Source organism: Hemicordylus capensis, chromosome 4, assembly GCF_027244095.1.
Source record: "Hemicordylus capensis ecotype Gifberg chromosome 4, rHemCap1.1.pri, whole genome shotgun sequence".
NCBI classification, from domain to species: domain Eukaryota; kingdom Metazoa; phylum Chordata; class Lepidosauria; order Squamata; family Cordylidae; genus Hemicordylus; species Hemicordylus capensis.
Window position 1 is genome coordinate 196302665 of NC_069660.1, and position 17748 is coordinate 196320412.

A 17748-nucleotide genomic window follows, 5' to 3' on the forward strand; every position below is an offset into this window, starting at 1 on the left:
AGTCAGAGAAGTCAATTTGAATTGCAATGCTTTTCGAAGAACAAAGCATTCTGTCCGAAACACAGTCATTTCGATTTGGAAAAAAAAATCTGTTTTTCAATTCTTGATTTTGTTTTGGTTACAAAACCTCCAAAATTGCCATTTTCGGGAACAAAATGTTTTGTACCAGAATTGAAATGCACAAACCTAAAAGCTACTGAAACCCAGAGGAGAAGGGACTACTGGTTTTGTTTTATGTGCAAATGTGGCCTGTGTTTTTAACCATCAGAGCTGTTGCTGGAAATATGCTAGTTTATGGAAGTCATTTTAGCAGTTGAATTCCTTCCAAAAATAGTTGGTTTGGATCCCTTATTTCTTCCAATCATTTCCTCAACTCTGACAGATGTAAAGAACATGGTTTCAGAATTCATTTGATAGATTAGTACCATGCATAGATCCTGTCATAAGGGTCACTCAGCAGTGGAACAACCTGTGTTTTTAGCATGACCAAAAGTGCCTCTCAAATCTTGGACCATAGCTGTAGATCTGATTGTCTGGCCTTATTTTCTGTACCTATTTCAGACATGCTATTTGTAGCAGGTAGGTCCATAGTGCTGAAGATAAATAATATAGCATAGAGTCTGGGAAGTGACATTGATATGAAAGGGAATAGCAGCCTTTTTGGATCAAAAGACCAGATGAGAAACAAATGCAAACACTCTGGCTTGCTTTATCTTGCCACGAGCTCTCAATACTTATTTCTGTAGTAGCCACACTGTGTGCTGAAAGGGTTACAGAAGTGGAAGAATCATTACTGACTGCTCAAAGAAAGAGGCTCACATCCAGAGTACTGAAGCATAATTTGAGCACCCCCTTCTTCAGCTTCAGCCTGCTTCAGAGGAGTAGAGCGAGTTGCACATTGCCCAGCATGCAATGGGGAGGACAAATTTTGGGGTTCTTATCTTTCCTCAGATTGCCCTGTAACTGGTAGAAATATGTCTTAGTAATATATTTCCATGTGTCACAAAGTGCTTCTGGAGGAAGGTGCAAAGGGCAGCATTTGAACCCGCCCCCCATTGCTCCTTCCCCCAGGAGCACTCTGCAGCACATGGAAATATATCCCTGAGGGATACACAGTCCTCAGGGACATATTTGTACCAGTTACAGAATAATCAGAGGGAAAACCTTAGTGAGGAAGGCTGCCACAGCAGGCACTCAGTTCTCCATTCTGTGCCCGCTTCAGTAGTCCGGATGTGAGCCACACCTATTTGGGTGGTTACATGTAATAAGGTTAGCCCAATTCATTCATATTCATTAAGTCCACTGTTCTAAGCTTTTAAATGGCTCTGAGAACTTCCATATGATTAACATTGCCTATACATATTGGGGGAAATCAAAATCATGTTAAATGTGGTTAATACATAAAATGTAAGTGTGTTTGCATTTCTCTGGATAGCATGTTGCCATTGGGCAGTTCTTTCCCAGATTTTCAGCCTGCTATCATGCTAAATTGGCCCTCAGCCCGATGCCAGTTTCTGATGGAGGCAATTAGTTTGGTGACATTCTTAGACGTTATTGCCTCCATCAGAAACTGAGATAGGGACAAGGGCCAATGGCAAGCGGAACACCCAGATTCATTCGGGTGATTCAGGGCTGATTCATCAAGGCAGCCAGCCAAACCAGCTGCTTTTGATGAATCATTTCAGGGAGATCTGCAATTCGATTCAAGCAGGAAGGAGGGGAGAAGGCTGCACAGACCTCACTCCCCCCCCCACCCGTAAATTGACTTGGGTGTTCCGTGTGCCATTTTGAGGCCCATTTGCTGGGGAAATGGGCCTCAAAATGGCAATTTTCCCCCAGGGAGGGCTGGTCTACTAATCCTCTCTTGGTAGTGGGAATGTGGATCCATGCTGCTTGGAACAACATGGATCTCCAGAGGTTGGGACAATGTAACTGGCCTTCACATTTCTCACAATGCACCTCATGATGAGTGCGATGCATTGGGAAAATCCCCCAGGAATTGGGTGCTCTAGGCTGACTAGGAGAGCTAGTCTTGTGGTAGTAAGCATGAATTGTTTCCTTTTCTAAGCAGGGCCTACCCTGGTTTGTATTTGACTACATGTGAGCACTATAAAATATCCCCATCTGGGAATATATGGGGCCCCTCTAGGAGGAGCACCTGCATGCTTGCATGAAGAAGGCTCAAATTTCTTCCCTGGCATCTCCAAATTAGGGGTGAGGGAGACTCCTGCTTGCAACCTTAGAGTAGGCACTGCCAGTCTGTGTAGACAATACTGAGCTAGATGGACCAATGGTCTGACTCGGTATAATGCAGCTTCCTATGTTCCTATGAACCTGGCTAAAGTCCAGGGTGAAAAGCACGGTTAGGTGGACAGGCAGAGCTGGGATCAGCCCCAATCCCAATGCTGCACATGAGCAGCTTAGCCCAGGTTGCTCATGTGAATAGCCTTTGTGTTTTTTTATCTTGCCAATAACCTTATATACTTCTTTCTATAGCAACTACAACGTCTTTAAAAGTTTACAAAAGTAAAGAATCATCACCGACTGACTGTTCTAAGAGACTTCCAGTTGACTTGTTATATATAATAAGGTGAGCCCAACCCGTCTATACACATTTGCAATGAGTCCCACTTTGCTAAGCTTTTTAAGTGACCATGAGAACTTACATGTGATCAACATTGCCTATACATATTACTGTTTTTATTCTAACTTGAAAAGGTCACAGCTTTTCCACCAGTTCAGCAGATACAGCTTAAAATTTATGCAACACACTTGAATGTTGTGTGGACAACCCATTACATCTCCTGCTGGAAATTGCACTGAAGGTGAAATATATCACTGTCTGGAACAGCCCAGAGAGAGAAGGAAAAAACGCACTCAGCTTAGTCAATCTGTAGCATATTTGTTTGGAAATTAGTCCATCTGAATTTTAATATGAAGTATTAGACTTATTTCCTAGTAAGAGCTAAACAAATGAGGCAATGGGAGATCAATTATTGCATCTGCCAAGTTTTGTTTTGTTTTTATGTTTAAAAGGGAGATAGAGGTCATGATGGGAATAGAAGTCATGATGGGATTGAATAGAGGTCATGATGGGAGCTCTTTACCCCACACCATTTTCCTGATCTAACTCCCCACAGCTGCTAGCCCCACAAGGGGAAACGAATGCTTCATTGCCTCAGCATAAGCCAGGATGTGGGCAAAAAAGCACCTTAAATCTCTCCCCCAGTATAAACAGCAAGATAGGCTTTAACGAAACCCACTTATTATGCCCATCAGCCATGTGAAGCAGGGAGTGAGCAGCTAAGGTGCATGAGCAGTGAATATTGCTGTTCAAATGGTGTGTGCAGCTTTGAAAGAGTGCTCTGCCTGTGGCTTGACCTGCACAAATGAAAGTATCAGAGGTGGAAGGATCCTGTAACTTATATGGGGATGGGCTATAGCTCAGTGGTAGAGCACACATTTGCATACAGAAAGTTCGAGGTTCAGTTCCTGGCATTTCAGGATAAGTTTGGGAAAGACACCTGTCAGGAACTTTGGAGAGCTCTCGCCAGTCAGTATGGGCATACTGAGTTAGATGAACCAACTAATTCAAAGAAGTTTCATGTTATTGGGATTGAAGGCTATGTTGGGGCTGATGTTAGAAACCTCTAGGGACCTGATCTGGGCCAAAGCTCCTTATCCATAATATGAACTCCTAACCTAGAGACTCTTGGCTTTAAGTATGAAAGTAGACAAATCTGGGCTTTTTGAAACTGCAGATGAAATTTCCACTCAGGGGAGCTCAGCTTGAAATGAACTGAGGAAATATGTAGCAATATATGAAGACAATGCATAAGAGATGACAAGATGATAAAGTGCACAAATGATCTATCTTTTGGGAAGAATATTTTTAATTTAATTCTTGAGTGGCAACTTCCCAAAATATTAGCATTCAAAGGCTTTATGAAAATAATCATTTCTCCTTTACAATTTAACCTAATCTCATGCATCTTGGTGTCAAACTCTATAGCCTTTTTGCCCCTCAGAGTCAACAGATATTTATAACCTCCAGGAAATACTAGAAATGTTTTCTGTTTATCACAAAGGATTTAGTACACAGTTCACTTTACCTAGCACAATATTGGAATAAACCTCATCACAGGTGTATTATCTGTTTTCCAAATTCAGCATATTGGTTGTAAATGTCCTTTGACCCATGAAGGATTTTTAGCTCTGGCAATTACAGACCCAGGATCATTTCCCAAATTGAATAAATATGTGCAGGGTTGAGAGAGAATGGGGAATTTATAAATCATAATGGAAATACCAAAATAAGCATTCATCCAGGTGTCGTTTATCTAGGGGGGGGAAAAATTCTGCATATCCTAAATATAATGGGACTTTACTGAGAACTGTCTTTGAAGAATAATATGAATACTGAACTCATTTCATTTCTCTGCCGAGTTTGGGGGGAAAATGTACGTTATACTCTGTTTATGCAAAGCACAGGGAAACAGAACTAAGCTTTAGCCAAAGGCCTTTTAAAAGGCAGCTGTGTATAACTTTGGGGTCTGCTGCCTTTCTGGTCACACAGAAATAGACAGATAGGGTTAGTTTTCACTCACATGCACAATCCTTGGTCAGTATGTGGGGAACAGATATGTATTCATTTTTGCCTTTATATCCCATTTTTCCTCCAAGGATTCCAGAAGAGTGCATATGGTTATGTTTATCTTACCCTGTAAGGTAGGTTAGGCTGAGAGATATGTGACTGGCCAGTGAGTCACCCAGTGAGTTACTGGACGCAATGGGGATTTAACCCTGGGTCTCCCTGGTCCTAATCCAATACTCTGACCACTACACCACACTGGCTCTCATGCCTCCCCACCATATATATGTTGTAATAGTTTAGCTATGACATGCTTACTCTGTAATTCTGTGAAATAGAATTGAGGTGGCTTACAAATAATAATAAAGTAATAATAAAATAATTAAAAGGATCTAAAAATTGTGTAGCTAATAGGTATGTAATGCATGGTATAAACATGTACAAGTGCACATCTGATTTGCACAGTCTTTTTCCCTTGAGGAAAAAAGTAGGGAAAGATCACATAAACTGGACATATATTCATACAGATGGATGCACACACCATAACAACATGAGGAGCCTTGCTGGATCAAGCCCAAGGCCTATCTGGCATCCAGTTTCCCACAGTGGCCCATCAGATGGCTCTGGGAAGCCCACAAGCTGGAGATGAAGGCATGCCCCCTCCCCTGATGTTGCTCCCCTGCAGCTAAGCTAACACTGACCAGTTTACCATCCAGTGGTTAGAGTGCTGGACTAGGACCGGGGAGACCTGAGTTCAAATTCCCATTCAGCCATGATACTAGCTGGGTGACTCTGGGCCAGTCACTTCTCTCTCAGCCTGACCTACTTGACAGGGTTGTTGTGAGGAGAAACATAAGTATGTAGTACACCGCTCTGGGCTCCTTGGAGGAAGAGCGGGATATAAAATGTAATAATAATAATAATAAAATAACAATAATAATAATCTAGATCATATTCCATTTGCAGTGCGGAAAGTCTTGCACATCCACTTCCCCACCATGTGCATAGAGCCTTCTGTGATGAGAGTCAGAACCAAGCAATAGAATATCTGTGGCTATTTCTCCTAAGGATCAAGGGCATGGTGGGAGCTGATGTGCCAGTAAAGCTCCTTCACTAGCCAGGATTCCCATGCACTTTAAAGAAGAGTTCAGCATGTGTATGCCAAAGGAGATGCACAAGATGTTATTTCCTTCAGGGAAGTAAATAAGAAAGCTCACTTTGCATAGGACTACATGGCTTTAGCTCAGGGCAGGTATTTTCTGTTGGGCCAGGACTAAGTTCTATGAGGCTTAATATTCTGCAAAGTGAATATATCTTCCCTATATACTCCCTTATTATGACATAATCTTGTACAACTTGAGTGCCCTGACTTTTATCATCTTTCCCTTCCCTCAGCTAAACAGACTCTTTCGCCTTTTGTCATAGGAAGATGTTCCAGTCTCTGCTCATTTCCGTTTCATATTTCTGGACCTTCTCCAGCCTGCTATATAAAATTCTTTTCAGATTGGGTTGATCATAACTGTACACAACATTCTACACGGGGCCACACCGTAAATTTAGATACAGGTGGACCTCGCTATAAATGGTACTTCTATTTGCGGTTTTGTGTATCCGCAGTCCAAAAATAGGCATCTGATTTTGGCAAATGCAGGTAATTAATACCCGAGTATATGTGGTTCCTGGGTGACTGGAAGTGACCTCCGAGGTCATTTGCAGCCACCATTTTGTTTAAAGCAGCCATTTTGTGGCTCTTCTGCAAAAAAATAAAAATAAAATAAAAACATAATATTTCTAGGGAAATCCTCCAAATTCGATGGGGGGGGGGCATCGCTGGGCAGCTGGAGACCTGCACAGCACAATATGGCACTTTTTAACTCCTGTCTCCACAATTTTTGCTGTTTTGTGCACTTGTTTTGCCCTGCAGGAACCTAACCCTCCAGTCTCCATAGACACAAGGCCTTGTCATCTGCAGTTACATATCCACAGAAAACAACAGGAACAGAACCCCTCTGGATAACGAGGTAATGGCATTGTGATGCTTAGCATTTTATTGCAAAGCATCATAAAACATGGTGGGAAAATGTTTAATATAAATACTTTAAAAAGATAGGTACAGTATTTCGAGTAGATAGTCCTCTGTTTTAGGGATCTGACAGCATTCTCTCCTAAGAGATACATAGATGCTGACATTGCTGGGACACTGAATCCATTTACTTAGTAGAATTTATGATTCACACAAGAAATTGTGTGGTTTGGAGTTAATTACAAGGATTTTTTTTTAAAGGTCTAATTGTAATGGAACATCTGTACTTTTTTGCAAACAAGATATCAAATGATCAGTCATTATAATTTCCCAAATGTTTCTTGCTCAAAGCAGAATAGCTTAAAAGGATTTGAAACAAAGGAAGTTTTAAAAAGCTTCCTTCTACTTTCTGAGGCACCCAAATTACTTTTGAAAAATCACTTGTAAAAAACAAACAAATCATTCTGTCCAGATATTGGTGTTCAATTTTAAAGTGAAGTATGAGTATCACAAATATATTTAGGGAACAAATTGGTAAAACTGTACCCAGTGCAGCAGCCTTATCGTTCCCCATTCCCCTTTTCTTTGTTTAATATCTAGTCGTTGTTGTTGTTTATTTCGGCCCAAGGCCAGCATACAAAAAAACCCAGCAAGAATAAATACATAAAATAGATACAATACATTTAACATAAAATGGATAAAACATTAATGGCTTCCGATACCGCACATATAGCCAATTCCATTCAAATAAACCAGTCAATCTAAAATGCACAACCCAGCATCTTGTGCCTCCATCATTCTAAATCGAATCTTACTTGCTATAAATAAGAATTTTGCTACCCTCCTGTAAACATACTCTGACTTGGCAGCAACCAAAAAAAGAACCTTTTCCCTACCAGAGGGACAATTAGAATTAAAATGAATTCGCAGTGGGGAAAGAAGCTTTCCCCTTAATTCAATATAAAATCTACACCTCAGGATCAGGTGTTCTGTGGTCTCCACTTCACCATTCTGGCATGGACATAATCTTTGATTGTAGGGCACCTTCCCAAAACGTACTTCTAATACTGCCGTATGAAGGGCGTTAAGTCTGGCCGCTGAAAGAGCCCTACGATGGTCCCCATTAGAGATCCTAAGTAAATATTCAGCAGGAAAATAGTTGCTGATTTGATCTCCTAGGAGTAGGTCCGGACCTATTTGGGCAACATCCCCCTGCTTCATCATGTCCCAAATACGTTGGGTTATGGCAGTTTTGGACTTGGTATGCCCCAAGGCTCTAATTAGAGGCAGGGAAAAACCCAAGGATGCTAACATTACATTAATATCGTTTTTCCAACGGGACATAAAACCATCCTCTAATATCAAGGGAGCAATGCCCGTTGGGGTAAAAATCAAATTGAGCCTATAAGAAAAAACCATCTTCCAGAGTCTCGCTTCTACAGGTAGCCATCCAATTTCGAGCCTGATAGCAGCATTTGGAACTGAGCGTGGTAATCTAAGAAGAGACCTAATAAACTTAGATTGAACTGTCTCCAACTTCGAATAATTATTTTTGTTCCCTAACACGCCTCCCACTAGGAGCAAGGCAAGAGCCTTGGCCTTAAAGAGCTCTAAAGCTACTTGCAGCGAATGAGCTCGTTTCTTTATATGCAATGAGCAAATTGCTGAAGCAGCTTTCTGGGCATTGGCAGCAACATAATCCCTATGAGCAAAAGTGCTTCTGTTGGCCTGTAACACAACTCCAAGGTATTTGAATTGTGTGGTCTGCTCTAAAGTATGCCCATCAAGCATCCATGTAAACATCCTAGGTCTAGGCGCAAAGACCATGATTTTGGTTTTATCATAGTTCAAAGACAATTCATGGTCATTGCAAAAGATGGACAACTCCTTTAAAATTCGCTTAAGTCCTACTCTCATCCTAGAAATCAACGCCGCGTCCAGAGGCGTAACTAGGGAAAACGGCGCCCGGGGCAAGCACTGAAATTGCGCCTCACCCCCACCCCGGCCGCATCCCCAACATACATCTGACTGACATACATGTTTCAGAAAACTTTTATTTTAGAAATTAAAAAAATTACAAAAATTTCAAAATGCACTACATACTTAGGTTTTTCCTCACAACAACCCTGTGAAGTTGGCTTGTATCTCAAACATCAGAATTATGATGCAATGATGATGATTATGATTATGATGCCCCTCCCTCACGCCCTGGTTCTGTTCCTGACTTTCCCTTGTGAGTGACTGTATTTTAACAAAACGAAAACCAAGGACTCCAAAGTAATTTGAGGGACTAGGGTGATAGTGCTAAAGACTCCTTATTCTCCCACTGTTAAAGAAAGACTCCCCTTTTCCAAAAACGTGCGCTATTTATACCAGAAAAGGTTTCAAATGGAGGGGGAAGCATTTATGCATTTATGCTTTGTTTTATGTTACGATTTCAAAGTTAGAAAAACTATAAAAGGGCCATTTTAGAGAAGATATGCACTGCCTTAGTTGCAAATCCTGCTTTTTTGAGATTCCCTGCAATTGAATAAAGCGATAATATACACCTTTGCTATTTAAATTGGTTGGAGAGTATTTATGACAATAAAAAATGAAATGGCATTTCAGATGCAACATTGGTTGCCTAAGACCACTCAGATTTAACTAATCTTCATCACATTGACAAAAAGAGCAATTAAAATTAAAATCCATGACTAAAACCAAACCACTTTGGGGTTGTTTTTAATGAAAGGTGGTATATAAATTTAACAATAAATGTTTAGAAGTATATACTTTCACCCCCTGCCCAACCTACGATTAATTCCAGCTTATTTTCAAAGGGCTTCAAGTTTTATTTACAAATTGCTTGGCAGCACCAATGTTTAAGTAATCGCTAATTGCTCCTAATGATAGTTCTACTTATTGTTAAACTTATATACCACCTTTCATTAAAACATTCTCTGTTCATCTGATTTTCAGTCTGGTTAATTAAATCGGTGGAGGTTTAGACTTTCCTGATGGGCTGAAACAGCTAATCCATTTTGATGATGACATATAATTAAATTAGCTTGCATTACATAGTGAAAAAGTCCAGGAAGGGAGAGATGGGGGGATGTGGAACCCAAGGTTCCACATCCCCCCATCTCCCCCTCCCTGAACCTTTTCAGTTAATACGTGGTTAGATTATAGGGGAGGAAGGACTTGAGTGAGCAAAAAGGGGAACTGGTTCAGGCGTTCAGGAAGTTGTTCAGAAGAGGGAGTTGTTCAGGAAGTTTGCTCTGGTGCGTGTCCTCCTCTCGACGCATGCGCGACTGGTGGCGGGGCACGCCGGGGAGTGAGAATCAGACTTGGACTACGAAGACGCCATGGCGCCCAGTGCTGGATGAGCAATGCCAGGGGGGGGGCACCGGGACCGGGGGAGGGGGACTGCTCTGCAAAAAAAATAAAAAATAAAAAATAAAATAAAATAAAAAATTCCGGCAAATTGGCGGGGGCATTTTTTGGCGCCCCCTGCCAAGTGGTGCCCGGGGCACGTGCCCCCCCTGCCCCCTATAGTTACGCCTATGGCCGCGCCATCAGCATACAATAGGACATTTATGTGTTTATGAGCTAATTTAGGTGGATGGAAATCCAATTTCCTCATGCGTTCCACAAGGGGGTTAATATAAAAATTAAATAATGCCGGGGCCAAAATACACCCTTGCCTGACCCCAAACCTAGTTGAAATTGAATTAGTCACCTGACCTTTCCTGTTTAGCCTAACTCTGAGGGAGGTATTCTCGTGTAATTTAACCATCAACAGGAGAAGTCTCCTGTCGATATTTGTTTGAGCGAGCCTCTCCCATAATTTGCTAGTCTGATAAAAGTTCAACAGAACTCAAAGAGTTTTTGCGGGGGGCGGGGATCATTTGGACCAATATTTATTATTTGTTTGTTTGATTGATTGATTTCTAGACTGCCCTTACAGAATAGCTCAGAGCTCACAAATATCATAAAACAGTTAAAATGAATCAATGACCAGGAATGAAAATTTTAAAATACAATAAAGCAGCTAAAAAAGAAAACAATTCAAAACCTTATAAAAACCCAATAAATTAAAAACCCTTTAAAACAATTTAAAAACCCTGGAAGGCCAGGCCGAACAGGTAGGTCTTTAGGGCTCTCCTAAATACCAATAAAGAATTCAAATTATGGATTTCTGCTGGGAGTGCATTCCATAGGCCATGAGCAGCTACAGAGAAGGCCCGCCTCTGAGTCACAAGCATATGAGCCGGTGGCAACTGGAGCCGGACCTCCTCAGATGATCTTAGCGTGCGGTGGGGATCAGATCGAAGAAGGCGCACTCTAAGGTAACTTGGACTTAAGCCATTCAGGGCTTTAAAGGTAATAACCAGCACTTTGTATTTTGCCCGGAAGCATATTGGCAGCCAGTGCAGCTGTTTCAAAACAGGAATAATATGGTCTCTCTGAGTTGCTCCGGAGACCAGCCTAGTTGCTGCATTTTGAACTAACTGAAGTTTCCGAACTACGTACAAAGGCAGCCCCACGTAGAGCGCATTACAGTAGTCAAGCCTGGAGGTTACCAGCTGCTGCACCACTGTTCTGAGGTCATCCTCCTCAAGGAATGGATGCAGCTGTTGAATCAGCCTAAGCAGAAAAAAAGCACTCCTGGCCATGGGGTCCACCTGAGATACCAGGGTGAGGCCTGGATCCAGGATGACCTCACCCAGCGGTTTCATGTAGATATTAAAAAGCATTGGTGACAGAATGGAGCCCTGAGGGACTCCATATAACAGCTCTCATTTAGAAGAGCAACTGTCACCATGCTCCACCATCTGGGTTCTGCCTGAGAGATAGGAGCGGAACCACTGCAGAACAGTGCCTCCTATCCCCAACTCCTCCAGGTGACCCAGAAGGATACCATGGTCGATGGTATCGAACACTGTCAAAAGATCCAAGAGAATCAACAGAGTCACATTCCCTCTGTTGATTCCCTGGTATAGGTCATCCATCAGGCTGACCAAGGCTGACTCAACCCCATAGCCCGCTCTAAAGCCAGTTTGAAATGGGTCTAGATAATTGGTTTCCCCCAAAACCTCCTGGAGCTGGTTGGCCACCACCTCTCGATCACCTTGCCCAACCAAGGGAGATTGGTGACTGGCCTATAACTATCCATTGCCAAATGATCCAGGGAAGGCTTCTTAAGAAAAGGTCTAATTATTTCTTCCTCCAAGCATGGAGGCACCTTACCCTCCTTCAGCAGTGCCTTTATGATATTCACCAGACCTCCTTGAATAATCTCCCTGCTAGATCAAAACAGCTAAGTCAGGCAAGGGTCCATAGAACAAGTGGACCACACCACTCCAAACAGCTTGTCCACATCCTCAGGAATCACACATTGAAACTGATCCAAACTAACACAGCAAGAAGGATTGCTGGACACCTCCTCTGTAGACCCTGCAGAAAAAGTGGGATCCAAGTCAGCCCGAATACAGGAGATTTTATCCGCAAAGAACCCACTGAGGGCATCACAGCAGAGTACCTCCAGGAGCTGATTAGAAACAGGAGTAGAAATTAGACTCTTTACTACCCAGGATAACTCTCCCGAACGTGAACTCCCAGAAGCAATGCGAGATGACCAGAACTTCTTTTTTGCCGTACACACTGCCTCTGCGTAAGCCCTCAAGTGGGTCACATGCTGCATCCTGTCAAATTAGAGCCGAGTTCTCCTCTATCTGCACTCCAGTCACCTATCCAGCCCCTTCAACCCTCGTAGCTCCTTGGTATACCAGGGAGCCAATTTTGAAGTGGGTCTGGAGGGACACTTAGGAGCAATAATGTCTACTGCTCTGGCAAGTTCCTTATTCCATGTTCCCACCAGGGCATTGACAGATTCATCTGCAGCACCAACTTCGAAACCCTCCAAGGCCTTTTTGAACCCTACTGGGTCCAGCAGCCTTTGGGGGCGGACCATCCTAATTGGTCCATCACCCCTGCAGGAGTGGATTGTGGCCATGATACCAACCTTAACCAGGTAGTGATCCATCCATGAAAATGGGGAAACCACCGGATCCCCCACCCATGGAACACCTCCCTGATCCAAACAGAAGACCAAATCGAGCGTGTGGCCAGCAACATGAGTTGGTTCAGATACTAGTTGGGATAGGCCATAGTTGTCATTGCCGCTATGAACTCCTGAGCCGCACCATACAAGCCAGTCCAAAAGTGGATATTGAAGTCCCCCAAGACCAGAAGCCTGGGACACTCCAACACCAACTCCGCGACCAGCTCAGACAGCTCAGTTAGGGAGTCAGTTGGGGAGCGGGGTGATTGGTACACCAACAGAATCCCCACTCTATCCCTACTTGCCAGCTTCAAAAATACACACTTGATATAAGTCAGCTGCCTCACAGGGGCCTTAGTAAGGGAAATGGTGTTCTTAAGGACCACAGCCACTCCACCCCTCAATATGGCAATCATGCAGAGTTATGGTAATATTTGTTGTTCTGGAGAGCTGGTCTTTTGCCAAGAGTGAGAAGCTTTCTGATATTTATTGTATTTCCTTAAATATATGCCAACATACAAAGTGCTAATATTTTGTATGGAATCCAAGTCATGATGAAGACTGTCTGAAAAGTGACCAATTATCTTTATCCATCATCCACTTTGTTTTCCAGTTGGCTGGTACAGATGATACAAAGCAACTCCTTCCTTATCATTTGGATCAAGTGCCATACAGGAGAACCCCATTATCTGCAAATCCAGTATCTGCAGATTCGCGTTAGAGATGTGCTTGAACCAGCAGACAGCCGTTTTGGCACAGGGGGGTACCTTTAAGGATCGGGGAGGGTGCTTTTACCCACTCACCCCCCCACACACACCACATCCCCCCCCCCCGCCGGCACTGTCTTTAAAATTGCTGGTGCGGGGCGGCAGCTATCCTCCTTGCCACTCCAGTCAGCATCAAACCGGAAGTGCCTGATGTGCACGCATTGGGCGCTTCCAGTTTGATGCTGACCAGGAAGGCAAGGAGGTATGCTGCTATCCCGCACCAGCAATTTTAAAGACAGTGCTGGTGGGGAAAATGCGGCGGGGGGAGCACCATTCCCAATCCTTAAAGGTAACCCCCCACACCAAACTGCTGGACCTTTAAACTGGTTCGGCAGTCTGCAAAAGGACCGCCTAACTGGTTCATGCACATCCCTAATTCACATATCTGTGGTCAGGTAAAAGACACCCAACCTTGGCATACTCAGGGGGGGGGAAAAGGAAAAAACACATTGACCTAGAGTATCCGTGGGTTGAGGGTGGCCAGAAATGACTGCGGAACTAGTTTCGGGCCTCTGTTTTGTTTGTTGGAGCCACAAAATGGCTCCATTTAAAGAAAAGAAATCAGTGATTTCTGGCTAAATTTTGGCTGATTTTTTTAGCATTCCAGGACACAGGACACGACTCGGGGGCAGCAGCAAAGCAGGGTAATGCACTCCCCCATGCCCCCGCCCCCAATCGGCCAATTTTCTGCCATTTTTGGCTGACTGGGAACCTAACCCCCGTGATCCCATAGCCCCAATGCCTCAATATTCACGGTTTCCAAATCCATGGCTACAGCTGGGAACGGCACCCCCACAAATTTCAAGGTCCACCTGTATTGTCCATACCAGTCCAATGTTATAGATCTAATCTTTTGTGCAATATATACAGTAGGGAGGAGAAGGATGCCTTGTACTTGTGTGCTCCCCCCCACCCATTCCACTGCCTGTAAAACATGTTATGTGATCCATCCAATATGTGTGCACATTCCCGCTGCTCTCCGCTTGAATAAGCAGAGCAGCGTTCTTGCCTGGCCCCCTTACAAGAAGCACTAGGCTTGGCTTGGCCTGATCAGCCAAACGGCCCGTGCAGGGGGCGGGGCTTAAGCCGCGCGTCCTGCTCCGGGCCCAAGAGAGCTCACTTCGCTCTCTGAAGGCACCGGAGCAGGACGCTTTTTCAGGCTCCTGCATTTCCGAGGACGGGCGGTCCAGCGTGAGACAGGGAGCGGGTCTCCACCCGAGCAGTGGTGGCGGCATAAAGGGGGGCGGCCTTTTAAGGGCCCCCCCAAGGTTTGGAGTTTCCTTGGCCATTTTCGGGGCAGGAACGCCCGCCTGGTTTCAAGGCCCCGGCTGAAAGCCGGCCGGTTGCTCAGCGGCGGGAATGGAGGATGCCTTCCTGCCTGGGGTGGGGGTCTTTCGGCGGCCCCTCCCACTCTTCTCCGTTGGGTAACATGGATTTTTGGGGACTATTGCAGCGTTCAGGCCGCCTACCAACAGGCGGGTGGGGATATCCCCGCCCCAGGGCAGCGGAAGCCTGGGCTTTCTGGCCTCCTGTCTCGTGGGGGTGTCAGACGGGGGGCTGCAGTTCTTGGGCAATTCAAGTTTGTAGCAGGCTTCGTTTGATTGGGGTGCTGCATGGGCATTTATCTGGGTGCAGTAGGGGATCCCATACGGGCGGTACTCTAATCCCCAACAACAGGGGAGTGTGTTTTATTCTGGGGGGAGCCGGTATTGTGGTAGCAGGCATGGCTTGTTCCCATAGCTGGGAGGGGTCTGCCCTGGTTGTATCTGAGTGGGATACTTGAGGTGCGGGCACTGTGAGATGTTCCCCTCGGGTGATGCAGCTACTCTGGGAGGTACAGAAGGTCCAGGTTTCAATGGGCCCAAAGAAAGCCAAGGGCAGGACTGGTTGAAAGAGGATTTGCCCCCACCCCATCCTACGCCCGTGTCAGATACCTCTTCAGACGATGACAGGGACACGGGTACTGTTAGACCGCTTATTGCGCGCCTTGAAGCATTAGGGAAGGAGCAGCTGGCTGCAGCACCTGCTGTTGAGAAGGGGGCCCATTAGCGTGCCAGCTGGTCCCTTACGGGTTACTAGGGGGCTAAATGGGCCAAACTCACGCAGTCACTGTTATCCAGGATTGGGGCCTTGGAAGCAAGCCTGCCGGAGGAGACATACGCTCACCAGACAAGCGGGGGGCCGGATTGAAGCCTTGGGAGTGCAGGAGCCACAGCCAGTCTCTGCAGTGGTGGACCTGACTTTGGACAAGAGTGACTCATCGTGTGTTTCCGGACATGGCGGAGGAGATACACGTCTCCCAGACACGTAAGTGTTCGGTGAGTTCCCGCACCACACTTGGCTTTGGGGAATATCCCCCTGGGCCCCCCACATTTAACCTTACGGTGGGCAGCTTGCCCCCTTTGGCTCTCGTCTGTAGAAGTGGCGCAGCTGGGAAATGCTTGATTGACAAGCGGAAGGTTTCTGGTTCGAATCCCCACTGGTATGTTTCCCAGACTGTGGGAAATACCTATATCGGGCAGCAGCGTTATGGGAGGATGCTGAAAGGCATCATCTCATGCTGTGTGGGAGGAAGCAATGGTAAACCCCTTCTGCATTCTACCAAAAGAAAACCACAGGGCTCTGTGGGTGCCAGGAGTCGTAATCGACTTGACAGCACACTTCACTTTTTACCTCCATACGGTGCACACAAGTGGGGCTGGGGGTGACACCTTCGGCAGCTGGCACATAGCCTGTGGTCTTGGGTGCCTTGGCTGATGCATTGGCACCACAGATTCCCTACACACCATGCGACACCTCCCTGCCACTGGGAGGCCGCCTATTGCCCACAGTCGAAGAGCGCATTTGGCATGGGGAATTTGTAGACCTTTTCCAACCACTCTTCAGCGAGCCTGAGCCCGTCTTGAAGGAGGGCGAAAGGAGAGGGAGGAGGTAAAATCCAAGCGTAAACCTATTGAGTGCAATTGGACCAATTGGCTGTCAGCATATAAGGTCTACAGGGGGCTTTATGCTTCAGGTACACACCTCCAAATGCCCTGCCCTGGCAAAAAATACATGGGTGTAATACACCACAGTTACATGGACTTTATTGGCCACGCTGGGGAGTGTTCTGATCGCTCCTTTCGACTCAGAGCATCCTTGCATCCAGCTATCCCTTGGGATTGGCAGCATCGGGAGCTTTGGCTATTCATCATGACGCCCTCCAGGCCTATCCAGGGCGGACGGCGGCCCCTTTGATTTCCCCCCCCCCTAAGACTCCCGCAGCATAGTCTTCGGGGCCTGTCGCTGATTTGGGTGTTCACGGTACCATGCCATGTTGGGTCTTCATTGCCAGCGGCAGCTGCAACAGATCCCCCTGCCTCTTTCGGGCAGGGGCGTTACAGGGCAGCAATGGAAAAGGGCCCCAGCCCAGTTAAGGCCCGGTTCTGGCCCGTTTGTTGCAGGAGTGCCCGCTTAGAGCACAAACGGCTTATTGGTGGGAGGGTTTCTCTCCAGGTTTTTGTATCCCTTATGTTGGTTTAGGAGTTCATAGGATGGCCCCCAACCTTTGGTCCATGGTGGGAAATGAAGCAGCGGTTCTCCGGAAAATCCACAGAGAATTTGCCTTGGGATGGGTCCTGGGCCCATTCGGGGAACTGCCCATGCCGGACTTGCACATCTCTCCCCCGGGGGTGGTGCCCAAGAAGGCCCCGGGCGGATACCGCCTTAGCCACCACCTGTCCCCTCAGTTCCCTGCGGGCTTTGTTGGCCTCTTGTATACAAGCGGCAAGGTCGTCTTTAAGCAACTCCAACAGCTTACTGGACATCTGAATTTTGCCTGCAGGGTGGTGGTACCTGGCCATTCCTGTTTTCTACGCCGATGGTTGATGCCATTAAGGGCGTCAGGCGTGGTCACCTGGGTAATGACTGGGATTATTTGGGACCTGACATTTATAGAATTCTTCCCCATCCTGGTGGCCATCCACCTGTAGGCCGATGTTTTCGGAGCGAGACCTTGCCCTTCTGGTGTGATAACCAGGCTACGGTCCAGGTGATCAATAGGCAGATCTCTACCCCCCCGCCGGGGGATGAACTTAGTTAGGGCTTTCATTTTGGCCTGTTGTCCAATAATATCCAGTTCATTGCAGGCCACGTATCAGGCGTTCAGTAGGTCTGGCGTACTCGCTGTCTCGTTTCTGGTGCAGTGCTTTCACCAACTTGCGCCAGCAGCAGAATGTCAGCCTGAGCAGATGCCGTCGTGGTTGTGGAGCCTTGGTGCCTAAAAACGCAGAAGGCCGTTTGGCCTCTTTGGCCCCCAGCACGCACGCAGCATACAATAGGT